This window comes from Medicago sativa, chromosome 6 (assembly GCF_051527215.1).
Source record: "Medicago sativa cultivar Bolivia chromosome 6, Bolivia_mono, whole genome shotgun sequence".
Lineage (NCBI taxonomy): Eukaryota > Viridiplantae > Streptophyta > Magnoliopsida > Fabales > Fabaceae > Medicago > Medicago sativa.
In genome coordinates, this window is record NC_140754.1 from 30,814,976 (window position 1) to 30,829,896 (window position 14,921).

Below are 14,921 nucleotides of genomic sequence, written 5' to 3' on the forward strand. Positions count from 1 at the left end.
TAAATAAAAATAAATTAATATAAAATTAACTTTAAATTAAAAAAAAATGAATATTAGACAAATCTCACACAATTGATTTTCTCTCAGGGTCATGAACTAAACATGACTTTGGAGTAATTTATTTCAATCACAAACTACATGCACAAATAATTAATATATCTTGCAAAGAAATCACATATGTCTCATTTTTCATGTATTAGACATGATTTTTTTGGAGTCTTGTATTTTAATCACAAATAACAACATCAACTACATTTATGAACCATCAACAAGTAGAATAAATATATTCTTCGTTTTTTCATGTCTCAAATAAGTCTTTTTGAACCATGCATGTCATGAGAATAAATATTATATATTTGAGAAATACAAAGAGATTCTCAACTTTAACTCTTGTTATATTTCGGTATTATGTTTCTATCTCTAAAATAACTAAATTAATTTTCTATGAATAATCGCGTAAGATTTTTTTTTGGAAGAAAAATAATCGCAAAAGATTTAGTAACATTTTATTATTCTATGAAGAAAATTATAAATTATATCATATTTTTGGTTCAATAAATTATATCGTTTACCACTTTGAAATTAGACAGAGAATATCAAAATAAATTTTTTTTTTCGTCTATTCTTTCATACTAATCTTTTCTTCTTTTCCACAAATGTGTAAAATAAAATGACAAACGAGCATAAAAATATTAATAAATGATTCGTGCACATCTAAATATTTAAACTACATGCATGTATTATTAAACGAAAATTGATGCCCTTTATGAATGGGGCATGGGCAATCATCTATCACGACCGTAAGTATATTAGGCGTCAATTTTCTTTTCAAGAACAATAACTAAAAGGTCTCACAAATGTAAAAAGATATACTAATTATTATTATATAATAAATTATATTATCAGCATTAAAAATGTCTGTATTTTCAAGTTAGTTTTGATAAATGTTTGACCGGCCTATACAGAATGTTGATTGTTTTATATTACATAGCAAGGTTAAATTTGGCAATATTACATGTCAACCTTTGTGATATACACTTGAATCATCTAAAATTCTGATAAATGCTTAATTCAAAAAAGTAAAACTATACATTCTAAAGAGTTCTATTAACATTCCTCTTCTTAATCGATTAAAACATTTATTAGTCTCTGATCAATAAGTATATATTTTCGCCGCATGACCTAAAAATACATTAAGAACAATGTACATAATAGAACAGGCTGGCAAAATATAAACGCAACAAGATAGAAACTTTGCAATTACAAGTTTTTTACCACAATTTTTAAAATGTGAAAAATAACCATTTACAAAAGCAAAGAGGACTCAAGTTAGAGCGAGCAACTATTATAATTTCATGACCAAAACCATACATGTAATTTGTATTTCCAACGCTCTCAGTTGAGTCTGTAATCTTCAACCTATCAGGAATTTGCTAAGAAGTCGTGTCTAGCAATTGCTCATTGTTGTTGGGGTAAAAAAACCGAACAACAAAACAACATTAACCGTATTGGAGCGGGAATAGCCATTCTCCCGATCAACACATTGCATGTGTTACGAAGCTGATTGTATGTGTTACAAACGTTATGCAAAGTTAATTCATGTCAAAAAACCTTCATTTGTAATATGAGTTCGGTCCAAAAACTTGTGAAGAGTTCAATTACGCCTTCTCCTCTTAGTTGGTCAAAACATAGAACAAGTTTTGGAACAGTTCACTTGTATTTCTGATTATCAATAACTCTTGGAACCTGAAATTACAAAAATAATTGTTGTTTAAAAGAATGAAAATGACCCATTATTATTTATGTCCAAAAACTTCATCTATAATCTGCAAACAAGAATTTGATCGAAAAAATGAAAACTTTCAAAACTATGTAATATTGAACTTTGACATGCATCCAAATTTATTATAAGTGTCTTGTTAACGAGTGTAACTATGGTAACTGTGTAATGTTGAACTACGACATCCAAATTTATTATAAGTGTCTTGTTAACGAGTGTCTCTGAGATACTTTTTAAACATGCTAAATTAAGAAATTATTCTTTAAAAATATCTAAGTTTTCAATTTTCAATGCCCTGGTTGCACAAACTTTTATAAAAAGTTATTATTTAAGACCCTTAAAAATATCAAAGTTTTCAATTTCCAATGCACTGGTTGCATAAACTTTTAAAACCCTTAACCAGTATCCCGTGACACTAGTTAGAGTGGTTGTTACAAAAGCACATCCGAACACATCCAATATATTTTGGTTTTGTGCGGTTTCTCTAATCATACTTTAACAAGATACACTAGTATTTTTTTTATATGTTTTTGCGACTGTGGTTAAGGCATCGTTAGCCTCATTGGATAAGAGGAATTTGAGAACTTGAGGAGCTTTACAAATCGAAATGTGAGGAACTTGAGTCTTTTTCGATGCATGTGTTGTAAGGTTTGATTTCTCTTTGACTTTTTGACCATTCATGAATAGTCAATATTATAAGTTTCCAATTGTGTTACCATTTCGCTTTCGCTTAGATGATTACAAAGTTACAATTACAAATTTGTATTCCTTAGTCCATATTATATTAAAAGAGGAAAATGATTTATATCCATAATCTCATGCATGATGAATATCCTTATACCTTCTTTTTGTTCAATGCATACATTGATTTAAATTGCATTTTGTTTATTTTCTTTTACATCCTTCTTCATATAGAAAACAGCCACAACAAAGAAACCATAAGCCAATGAAGGATGAAAGAAACCATGCACCACACATTTTAGTGTTACCATATCCATTACAAGGCCACATAAACCCTATGCTTCAATTCTCAAAACCTTTAGCCCAAAAAGGAGTAAAAATCACATTGAACTTTTGATGTTTCCAAGAGTTCTGGAATCCCTATTGATGTTTTTTTAACTCATGATTATTTTGTCAATACTATCAATTTTCATGCTTTTATCAATTTTTAAAGAGTGCAATTGTGTTACCTGGATTGCCAAAGCTCCAAGCTTGAAGCTGCTGTTGATTGGGTTCCTGTCAACACTTTCTATGAACTTGAGACAGTGGTGAGAAAGTTATATATATAGAGCTGAAAATTAAAATATCATTGGTTGATTTTATTCGGTTATTTTTCTTTATATTTTATGCATTGCAATGTATTTGTGCTTTAACTAGTTATTATCGGATTTTTAAATTACGGTAAGAGTATGAATCATGGTTTAATTCAAAACACTAATATTGCAACCCAGGTTGCGGTTGCACACCTTTATAAAAAACTTTGGTCACGATCCAGTTTATTGTATACATAAATTCAAGTAATAGAAAATGACGGGAATAGTAATATTTTATTTATTCATATAATTCAATTATTACATGTGAGACTGAGTTTTTCTCCAACTCAATAGTATTATTGTAAACTAAATAAAAAGATGAAATAAATTTAGGGTACTCTAGAAGGGGGGCAACATTGCTTGTTAAAAGCGCATAGTATGTAGCAAGAAGGCACGGGGTGTTCACGGTCCGGTTTGGATCGGTTTTGAGGTAAAAAATCAACCGATCCAAAATAAAAATCACGTGCGGTTCGGTTCGGTTTGGATGATTATGTTAAAAAAATCCGAACCGATCCGATCCAATATATGCGGTTTAATTTGGATCGGTTTTTGGATATCCAAAGTGTAACATGTAATTTTTTTTTAATATTAATATTACTCATACACAATAAAATAATAGGTTTGATACAAAACATGACACAAATTTATTAAAAAAGTTAACATTACACAATGAAAATGATTGATTATAATTGAAATAGATGAAGTAGTAATAATATAGAGTAAATTAATGCAATATATAAGATTAAATACCAATAAACAATATATTAGTGCAATATATAATACTAATAAAATAATAAATAAGTATAAAAATTTACTTTTGCGGTTCGGTTTGGTTCGGTTCGGTTTTGAAAAGGCAATTCGAAATCCGATCCGATCTTAGCGGTTTTTCCAAAACAACATCCGAACACATCCAAAAATATTCGGTTTTTTTGGATCGGTTCGCGGTTTTATTTTGGATCGGTTTGGATTTGAACACCCCTAGGCACAGGTGCATAATCATCAACACTAACTCCAGGCCGTGTGGCATATGCATTTCCCATTAGGCTCATCGCAACAACAACCAAAATGATAACAAACTTCATTATCATTTTCAAAGAACCTTCCATTTTAGCTAAACAATTTATTTTTCAAACAAAGAACAAACTCTGCATATGTTGTGTTGAAACACAATAGATTATTTATACACAGATATCAATCCTTATCCTAAAAATAAGCATACGTGGACAATGTTGACCATCGTATTAATCTATAGACATATTATTAATAAATAAATACAGTTAAAAGTTGTTATTAATTCATAAAAAATGAGAAATTAAAACAATTTTAAAATTACAAAATTATTTTACTATGTATGAAGTCCTTTTTAGGTGTGAAATCTAAAACACTCTAGAAAGGGTAGACTGGACTAATTCTCTCTCTCTCTCTCTCTCTCTCTATATATATATATATATATATATATATATATATATATATATATATATTACCTTTCTTTTATTAAGACAATTTTGATTAAAATTATTGACATAGATACATTTTACTTTCATATTATAACAAGGTTTAAATGTGTAATTGGTCCCTGCACTTTTAACAGATTTTGGCATTGGTCCCTGCACTTTTTTTGTTTGGCATTGGTCCCTGCACTTTGTAAAAATATTGGCATTGGTCCCTGCACTTTTTTTGTTTGGCATTGGTCCCTGCACTTTGTAAAAATATTGGTATTAGTCCCTGCACTTTGAAAAAATATTGGTATTGGTGCCACGTGGCATGAAATGATTGGGACCAATACCAATATTTTTCCAAAGTGCAGGGACCAATACCAATATTTTTACAAAGTGCAGGGACCGATGCCAAACAAAAAAAAGTACAGGGACCAATGCCAATATTTTTACAAAGTGCAGGGACCAATGCCAAACAAAAAAAAAGTGCAGGGACCAATGCCAAAATCTGTTGAAAGTGCAGGGTCCAATTACACATTTAAACCTTATAACAAATTATACTTATATTTTAAAATGAGACCAATAATATAAAGAATATGATATAAATTCAAATCTTTTTGAATGATATCAACAATGAACAATTCGTTCTTGGTGAATTAAATTAACCACTTGAGCCCAAATTCTTAATTGAAAACTCTATGGTTTATTAATAACGTTTTTCTATCATGTACAAACTTGCATAGATAAAGAAGTCAAAAGTAAAAAGGATATCTTGGAACTTAAGTATTTCATATAAAATACATAATTTTGAGTAAATGGACATTTTAGTCCCTGACTCTGCATTTCGTTGTCGCAAAGGTCACTGACTCAGGATTAAATACCAAGTAGTACCTGAATGTGCACTCCATTATAAATTTAGTTCCTGACCTTACAAACTTTTGTTAACCGCTGAGATGAAAATTATTTTGTGGTATATATGTGATGTGTCACAGGAAATAAAGTGAAAGTAGAAACTGGTCACTCTAGTCCCCTGAACCGAAAATCAATAACCGAAAATGAATCTCAAATCTCTAAAGTCCGAATTTATTCTCTAAATCTCAAATCCCTGAATCTGATCTAATTTAAAAAGGATAACTTAAAGAGTGAGAGTAATCACAAACTATGGCAGCATATTAACCAAATTGTGGCAGATAATTCACAAACAGAACTGAAATGGACTTGTTTAGTTTAATTTGATTTTAATTTTTTTTAAACAGTCTGAAATTTAAAGACGTGTGTTTCACTTATTAGGTAAGAAGACTCCTAAATATTGTGTCTCAAAAGATTCATAAGATTAGAATCTATTATCTTCATATTTTGTCAGAAATGTATATAGTGATTTGGAATAGTCTATATGAACACATCTTCAAGTTTTTAAGTCAAGTGTATAAAGAAATTGAAAGAAAAGTGCAACACCCATACTAGACGTATCTAGAAAGTCTAGCACGTGCACTAAATTTTGTACTGGATACATTAAAATATACAACATAAAAACTTCGAATGAATTTATATACAACAAAACACGTTCGTACATTATCAATACATCATATCTTATCTAAATTAAAATAAATACATCCTTGAGATCCCTAATCTTCATGCTTCAGGTACGAATGAACTCTTGCTGAAAATCCATCCGGCTACTACCTTGACGTCCCATCTGATATCTGAAACAAATAAGGATTGGGATGAGACAAAATGTCTCAGTGAGTTCCCCTAAATCCTAGGCTATAGGTAACCTCAGGGGAAACCTACGGTGACCACGTGTCTACAATACAACCTGACGGTTGATTATACGTGTGTGGTCATGTTCTAGACGGTAGTGCATGCTAGACCCGTCATAGGCTTATCTCACTTGTTATAGGCTTCACTTCCTATACGTGTTATGGAGGTCGAGGGGAACCTAGAACCGCATTGCCAAGAATACGCTCTACGTATCAAGGCCTAAACATATCATGATCATGGCACAATTATAAACCGGACGATTAGGGGAAACCTAAGATCGTCATCGGTATCATGTTCTTTACTTGTTCTATACATGACTTGTACTTGCTTGTAGCATCTAATGCTCTTGTTCTTAACATGATCTTGCATGGAAACATTCTACATGTCATATCGTAATCGTACATAAGTTCATTCATTGTTATGTTAGCGTTGAACAAACAGTCATTATCTTGATTCATTTTATGGAGAGTCCCGGGTGGAGTAACCCCGAGTACAATCCCATCATGACCGATGTACGTACATCAGACTCCCTCAGTGTCGTGCGGGTCCCTTGCGTCTTGAACCGTTCCCCTTGATTCGAGAACCTTCCGTATCCCCCTGACGTGGATAACAAGAGACACAAGCACCAACATGCGGTTATAAACTTCGTTTTGCATTTTGGTGACATGCGAGAGACATGCCACCTACTTATACTTGTCATGGACTTGTCATTAATTTAGGTTGTACCTAATCATGCTTACATGTTTACCTCAGAACCTTGGTCGATCCGATTAGCGGTAGAGTCTTAATTGTTCATGCTTGTACATTCTTAATCATGGTGGAGTGATTAACTAATCAACCCACAACTTATCATGCTTGCTATATCACTCTTGATCATGTGCGAAGAGTTTACACTTCGCGTCTTAGCATTCTAGGAATTCTAGCTAACTAGCTAGTTCTCGACGACTATGCCGAGGCTCTAGTTTTTCCCTTGCTTATTGTATATCTTGCTACCGGATTCTTATCATATTTTTTCTCTTGTACCATGCTTGAATATACTTGCCATATACTTGCTTTATTTTTAAGAAATATTTCTTACAAGAATTAACATCTAGGATCTTGGTTTGAGGGAGTTTACTTTTCTTAAAAAGACTCAAGAAGAAACCGCTCGTGAATCGCCGGAACGACCAAAGGCGAACAAAACAATAGGTTCCTCACTGAGTTGCTCGCCTAGCCGAGCTCACTTACTTGCCTAGACGAGTGGTTGCTTGCCTAGGCGAGTTGGGAGGCGAGCAGACCTCCAGAACTGCAATTTTGCTCGCCTAGGCAGCCAGTTGCTCGCCTGGGCCAGTTATGACAGTCCAGCCACCTCAAAACTGATATTTTTGACTTAAAAACCTCAAACCAAGCATATCAAAGAGTTATATGACCCTTAGGATCATTAGAAACCTGTTAAACATGAACTCAGCAAGTATTCACAAGTCTAGCAAGCATGGCATACAAATGGGGTAACTAAACATACACTTGAAAACCTAGAATTATCATGTTGTTTATATTAATCTAACATGGCATAACATAATCCCAAAGGGTGGGAAAACTATCTATGGAGCTCACCTAGCAATAATCTTGAAGCATCAACAAGTTCCAAGCAAAACCCTAGCTTTGCTCCACTTGCTTCCTTTGTCCAAATCTTTTCTATCTTGATGTTTTTCTTGCAATCTAAGACATTAGGCTCCTTGATTGATCATGAAGGAACCATACTTGAGTCATCTTTCAGTTTACCATGAATCACACCCTAACATTTGACTTCAAGTTGAACTCAACCTCAAAGCTTGTTCCTTGCTCAACTCTCCAATTTCATGATAAATGATCAACTTGAACTCCAAAACAATCAAAAGACCTAGCTTCTTGATCACATCCAAACCCTAATTCTTCTTAAACTTCCCTTGAGAAGGAAAAGTAGTATAATCATCTCACTACAACTTCATATCACTTCCTTGAACAAGGGAGAACCATAACATAAGCAAGCTCTAGCTTCCTCTTTCCCAACTACAAAACCCTAAACTTGGATTTCTTCTTAAGAGGAGAAGAATTGGAAAGAAGCTTACTCTAAGGTACCAATCTCTTGGAGGATGATAGAAGGACCAAACTTGACCATGATTCTTGATGAAGAGGACTTGATGAATTGGTGAGGTAGGGAGAGAAGGAGAGATCGATGTAGTAGAGAGAAGGAGGAGGAAAAATGTTTACCAAGAAGAGAGAGAAAGGATAAGGGAAAATAAGACATTTTCCATCCAAAAACATATAAATATCTAATTCCATGAAATTACAATTATGCCCTTGCCTTAAGCATGTTTAAAACGACACTGATACTTTATCCGTATTATGCTGACATGTCATAAATTATTTCCCTTAACTTACTTTTCCATGAATTTAATTCCTCTGGCACGATCACGGGTAATATACCGATGCTGACAAGTGGGATATTACATCCTACCCCCTTAAAAATATTTCGTCCTCGAAATTTAGAGATCGACTACCAATCCTCATGACATAAACTTACCATCTTCGGTCTACCCCATACACATTCGAAACACAGATTCTCAAGAAGTTCATCGTAGCTTGTGTTTCATCTTGTTTCTTGATTCACATACATAAGCATATAGCTTTCTTGATCTTAATATCACTTAATTTTGAAGGCGTTAAGTACATCATGATTTGGAACTTACCTTGCTACACATAGACTTATTGTCTTAGACTCGTATCTTACTCGTTTAACACGAACCATTCATAAAGATATCTTATCATAACATGAACACTCAGGATTTTCCTTTTAACTGGAATCCTACGGAAACCAGGTTTGCCCTGCAGTGCTTACTTGTAACTTTAAAACATCTTTTCATGCATACTTAATCTTATCGAGTAAACATATAATTCATACATCAGTGTACTTACTGAACCTTGAGACACACACTTCTTACTTCCATTAATCATCTAGACGATTCCATGAATCTCTTATCTCTTTTCAGAGCCTTAGGAAATCTTCCGATTTCATTGCAATCTTATTGCATCTTATTGCACCCGAACTAATGGGTATCTCATATAGCTTGACATAAAAAAAATGAAATCAACCAGCCACTTCATTTGACAATCTAATAACCAACATTGTGGTTCACATACTCTTAAAACTTGCTAGTAATTCCATTTGCACTTACATCGTATACTCTTAACACAATTCCGTGTATCTTACATGATATTGGCTTCATATGAACATTGTCGTTTCCGTAACATATGCATACTTCCAAGTGCCACTTCTTGTTAAATGATAACGATACGTGTTCCATCATCTTGCTTTTAGAAGAAAAAAAAAATTCTCTAAACTTTGGTATATGGGTTCTTGGAACGAATAAACTTATGGCTAAAAAGAATTATCATTTCAAAACTGAGTCTATAATGATACTACAGAACCACAGGACGAGTCTTTATATTTTGAAAAAGATTTTTACAACTTGCCCCAAACTTGCCCACAACAAGTTGGTCCTGAAGTTTGTACGTCTTAAGTGATTTTACCTGTTTAAGACGTACCTCCTCAGTTTTGACAATCAAAACTTTCATGTTTAAAATAACCATCGTTCCCAAGTTCCTTAATACCAATCTTAACTTTAAAAGTTATAAATCATGACTTAACATATTTTAACAAGTATCGTTTTCACTCAACAAGTATTGCATACAAAAGTATGATTCTCCTTGAACAAAACTTGAGAGTCGCATCTCCCTACATGTTAACATGCTTAAACTTTGAAGGTGGATTCTTCCTTTTAACCGATATACATACTCGCAATACCGCTTACATACTCGTAGGAAATCCTTGAACCTCTTGACATGAACTTGTTTCTCTTCTTAGGAACACTAAACTTGAATCTTCAAATAATTTTTTTTTTTAAGTATTACTTGAACATTACTACCTGATCCGAATACCGATTATCATTCTTGTTACTTCGATCTTTACCTTGAATCTCATGAGAAAACCTTCTGATTTCTTACATGTTTTCCAATTCCATCATTCATACATCCTAATTAATTCACAAATGGCAACTCTTGTCTTTCTCATCTTACTTAGGTAAAGTCACATACTTAAAACTTATACCTTAGACAACACTGACTAAATAAACATCCATCCTTACTCTTCACATCGAGAAATCCTCGCTTGTCTTATGATGCTTACTGTTAAACTTGTGTTACCAACCGAAAATTCTTTCATACTAAAATTCCATGTTTCATCATTAGCGATTAGCTTCCATGGCGCTACTCTGATTCCCACTGGTTGGCTTAAACCATTACTCTAATCCGTTAGAGCGATTGAGACTTCACATTTCCGCTTATCACTTGAATACTCTTTTCTTGAACTGTTCTCAAAATCTTCCATGTTGCAACCAACGTCACAACCTTACACTTGTCTTGTAAATTAAAATCTCATGATAACTTATCTTATGCTCATAATACTTGACTTGGGGGTAAACCTTACATTCTTGCTAGTTGGATTTACCCGTTGGGGTATACATGTCATACTTGAACTTCTTTCCGAGTAAATTTAAATTCCTTTGACAAACTCGTCTTGTACTTGAACATATCTTTCTTGAACATCTAATCCTTGTACCTTCGCATTCTCGCGTACTATACTTTGCTTAATCATACCAATGCTTGCTCGTTGATTTTCCTTTTAAAGAAAACTTCGTAAACTAGCGCACGGGTCATTGACGCTGATGATTTTTCTACTTTATACAAAAACTGAGTTTAGGCCCCGGTCGTTACTCTAAAATCATAGAATGAGTTGATAACACATACGTGCCATCAACCTAGACTCTAATAAGTCTAGCCCGCTCTACGAGTGTCGTAGCAAACCGGTTCCTAGAAAATCTCTTGTGAATTTTCAAAATGTCAACTTCAATCACCCATACGCGTAAATCCTTCTAAAAATTATTTAAACTTTATAATTCAACATCATATTGAGCCTTAGCAAGTCCATTAAGCAAAACATAGGTTCGAGAGATACGTCATAATTCCGCAAAATCCAAGAACCTTGTGTTTTCCCATAACTTTACATCTCTTTAACTTCTTACTATTGGTCTTGGCTTGTTCTTGACTCTTGACACATTAACTCCCAAAGCTACCCTAAACCGTATCCATTCCGTTGGTGGTTGCCCATGCCTTTTTCCGCGAAAATCTTAGGATATGATATGCATTCATTACTTGATATCATAAAAGATTTTCATCACATAAAAGATTATTGTGGAGACATCTCCCCAATAGTCATTGCAAACCATATGAACGAATTGGTAGAAAACTGAAAATTTCGTCCCAGGCTTGCTATTGGTGAGCTTCTCCAACTCTATTTTTCAGAAAACATTCTTTACATGAAATTCTTATTCTCAAGCATACAATGCACATCATTCATTCCTATCTTCGTGAAATATTCTATAACATATGCATGGCAACATCAACCTTTTTCGATACAATTCTTGGCACATCGGAAATCAATGTCTTAATCCTGATAACATAAAACTTTCTCTTGATTCCTTAACTTCATCCACTATGAATAGCGTTCCTCATTACGTTGCCACTAACACAACTTGACAACTTACATGTCCTTAATTTCATTCACATATGTTATTCCTGAGAGACTGCTGACTCCGTTAACATATGTCGACTTCTAACTATCTTGTAACCTTGTACTGACATTCCAGAATATCATAAACCCGTTCCATCAACCACTATTACCGAAACTTTTGGTCATGGTTAGATACATATATCCTACTTCTTCACTTACGAGTACATGAAGTATTACCAACATCTTACCCATCCTTGTCGGAACGTTCCTTCTTAACGTATCTCATATTCCCGGAGGATTCACACTTCTACTTGTTGTGTTCACCGACCACCTTCTGGCACGATCAAACTTCTTCATCACGTACTTCTTTCCTCCTGGGTCCTATTCAGCTCTCAGATATCCATTCTAATCGTTGAATGCTAAATTGAGTTGATCAGGCTCAACTAACAACAACTAGAACATTTACCTGGAAACCAATGGTCCCACTACCTTAGTTGTAATTTAATAACCCAAGGCACGGTCTGAATCGACCTGCTCTGATACCAAATGTAACACCCATAATAGACGTATCTAGAAAGTCTAGCACGTGTGTTGAATTTAGTACTGGATACATTAAAATATACAACATAAAAACTTCGAATGAATTTATATACAACAAAACGCGTTCGTACATTATCAATACATCATATCTTATCTGAATTAAAATAAATACATCCTTGAGATCCCTAATCTTCATGCTTCAGTACGAACGAACTCTTGCTGAAAATCCATCCGGCTACTACCTTGACATCCCACATGATATCTGAAACAAATAAGGATTGGGATGAGACATAATGTCTCAGTGAGTTCCCATAAATCCTAGGCTATAAGTAACCTCTGGGGAAACCTACGGTCACCACATGTCTACAATACAACCTGACGGTTGATTATACATGTGTGGTCATGCTTCCTAGACGGTAGTGTATGCTAGACCCGTCATAGGCTTATCTCACTTGTTATAGGCTTCACTTCCTATACGTGTTATGGCGGTCGAGGGGAACCTAGAACCGCATTGCCAAGAATACGCTCTACGTATCAAGGCCTAAACATATCATGATCATGGCACGATTCTAAATCGGACGATTAGGGGATACCTAATATCGTCATTGGTATCATGTTCTTTACTTGTTCTATACATGACTTGTACTTGCTTGTAGCATCTAATGCTCTTGTTCTTAACATGATCTTGCATGGAAACATTCTACATGTCATATCATAATCGTGCATAAGTTCATTCATTGTTATGTTAGCGTTGAACAAACAATCATTATCTTGATTCATTTTATGGAGAGTCCCAGGTGGAGTAACCCCGAGTACAATCCCATCATGACCGATGTACGTACATCAGACTCCCTCGACGTCGTGCGGGTCCATTGCGGCTTGAACCGTTCCCCTTGAGTCGAGAACCTCCCGTATCCCCCTGACGTGGATAACAAGAGACACGAGCACCGACATGCGGTTATAAACTTAGTCTTGCGTTTCGGTGACATGCGGGTCCCTTACGGCTTGAATCGTTCTCATAACGAGAAATCCTTGTATCCCCCTGATGTGAATAGAAAGAGACATGCCACCTACTTATACTTGTCATGGACTTGTCATTAATTTAGGTTGTACCTAATCATGCTTACATGTTTACCTCGGAACCTTGGTCGATCCGATTAACGGTAGAGTTTTAATTGTGCATGCTTGTACATTCTTAGTCATGGTGGAGTGATTAACTAATCAACCCACAACTTATCATACTTGCTATATCACTCTTGATCATGTGCGAAGAGTTTACACTTCGCGTCTTAGCATTCTAGGAATTCTTGCTAACTAGCTAGTTCTCGACGACTATGCCGAGGCTCTAGTTTTTCCCTTGCTTATTGTATATCTTGCTACCCGATTCTTATCATATTTTCTCTCGTGTACCATGCATGAATATACTTGCCATATACTTGCTTTATTTTCAAGAAAGATTTCTTACAAGAATTAACATCTAGGATCTTGGTTTGAGGGGGTTTACTTTTCTTAAAAAGACTGCACAAGCAAAAACAATGGGTTCCCCAGAACGACCAAAGGCAAACAAAACAATGGGTTCCCCACTGAGTTTCTCGCCTAGGCGAGCTCACTTACTTGCCTAGGCGAGTGGTTGCTTGCCTAGGCGAGTTGGGAGGCGAGCAGACCTCCAGAACTGCCATTTTACTCGCCTAGGCAGCCAGTTGCTTGCCTGGGCGAGTTATGACGGTCCAGCCACCTCAAAACTGATATTTTTGACTTAAAAACCTCAAACAAAGCATCTCCAAGAGTTATATGACCCTTAGGATCATTAGAAACCTGTAAAACATGAACTCAGCAAGTATTCACAAGTCTAGCAAGTATGGCATACAAATGGGGTAACTAAACATACACTTGAAAACCTAGAATTATCATGTTGTTTATATTAATCTAACATGGCATAACATAATCCCAAAGGGTGGGAAAACTATCTATGGAACTCACCTAGCAATAATCTTGAAGCATCAACAAGTTCCAAGCAAAACCCTAGCTTTGCTCCACTTGCTTCCTTTGTCCAAATCTTTTCTATCTTGATTCTTTTCTTGCAATCTAAGACATTAGGCTCCTTGATTTATCATGAAGAAACCATACTTGAGTCATCTTCCACTTTACCATGAATCACACCCTAACTCTTGACTTTAAGTTGAACTCAACCTTAAAGCTTGTTCCTTGCTCAACTCTCCAATTCCATGATAAATGATCAAGTTGAACTCCAAAACAATCAAAAGACCTAGCTTCTTGATCACATCCAAACCCTAATTCTTCTTAAACTTCCCTTGAGAAGGAAAAGTAGTGTAATCATCTCACTACAACTTCATATCACTTCCTTGAACAAGGGAGAACCATAACATAAGCAAGCTCTAGCTTCCTCTTTCCCAACTACAAAACCCTAACCTTGGATTTCTTCTAAAGAGGAGAAGAATTGGAAAGAAGCTTACTCCAAGGTACCAATCTCTTGGAGGATGATA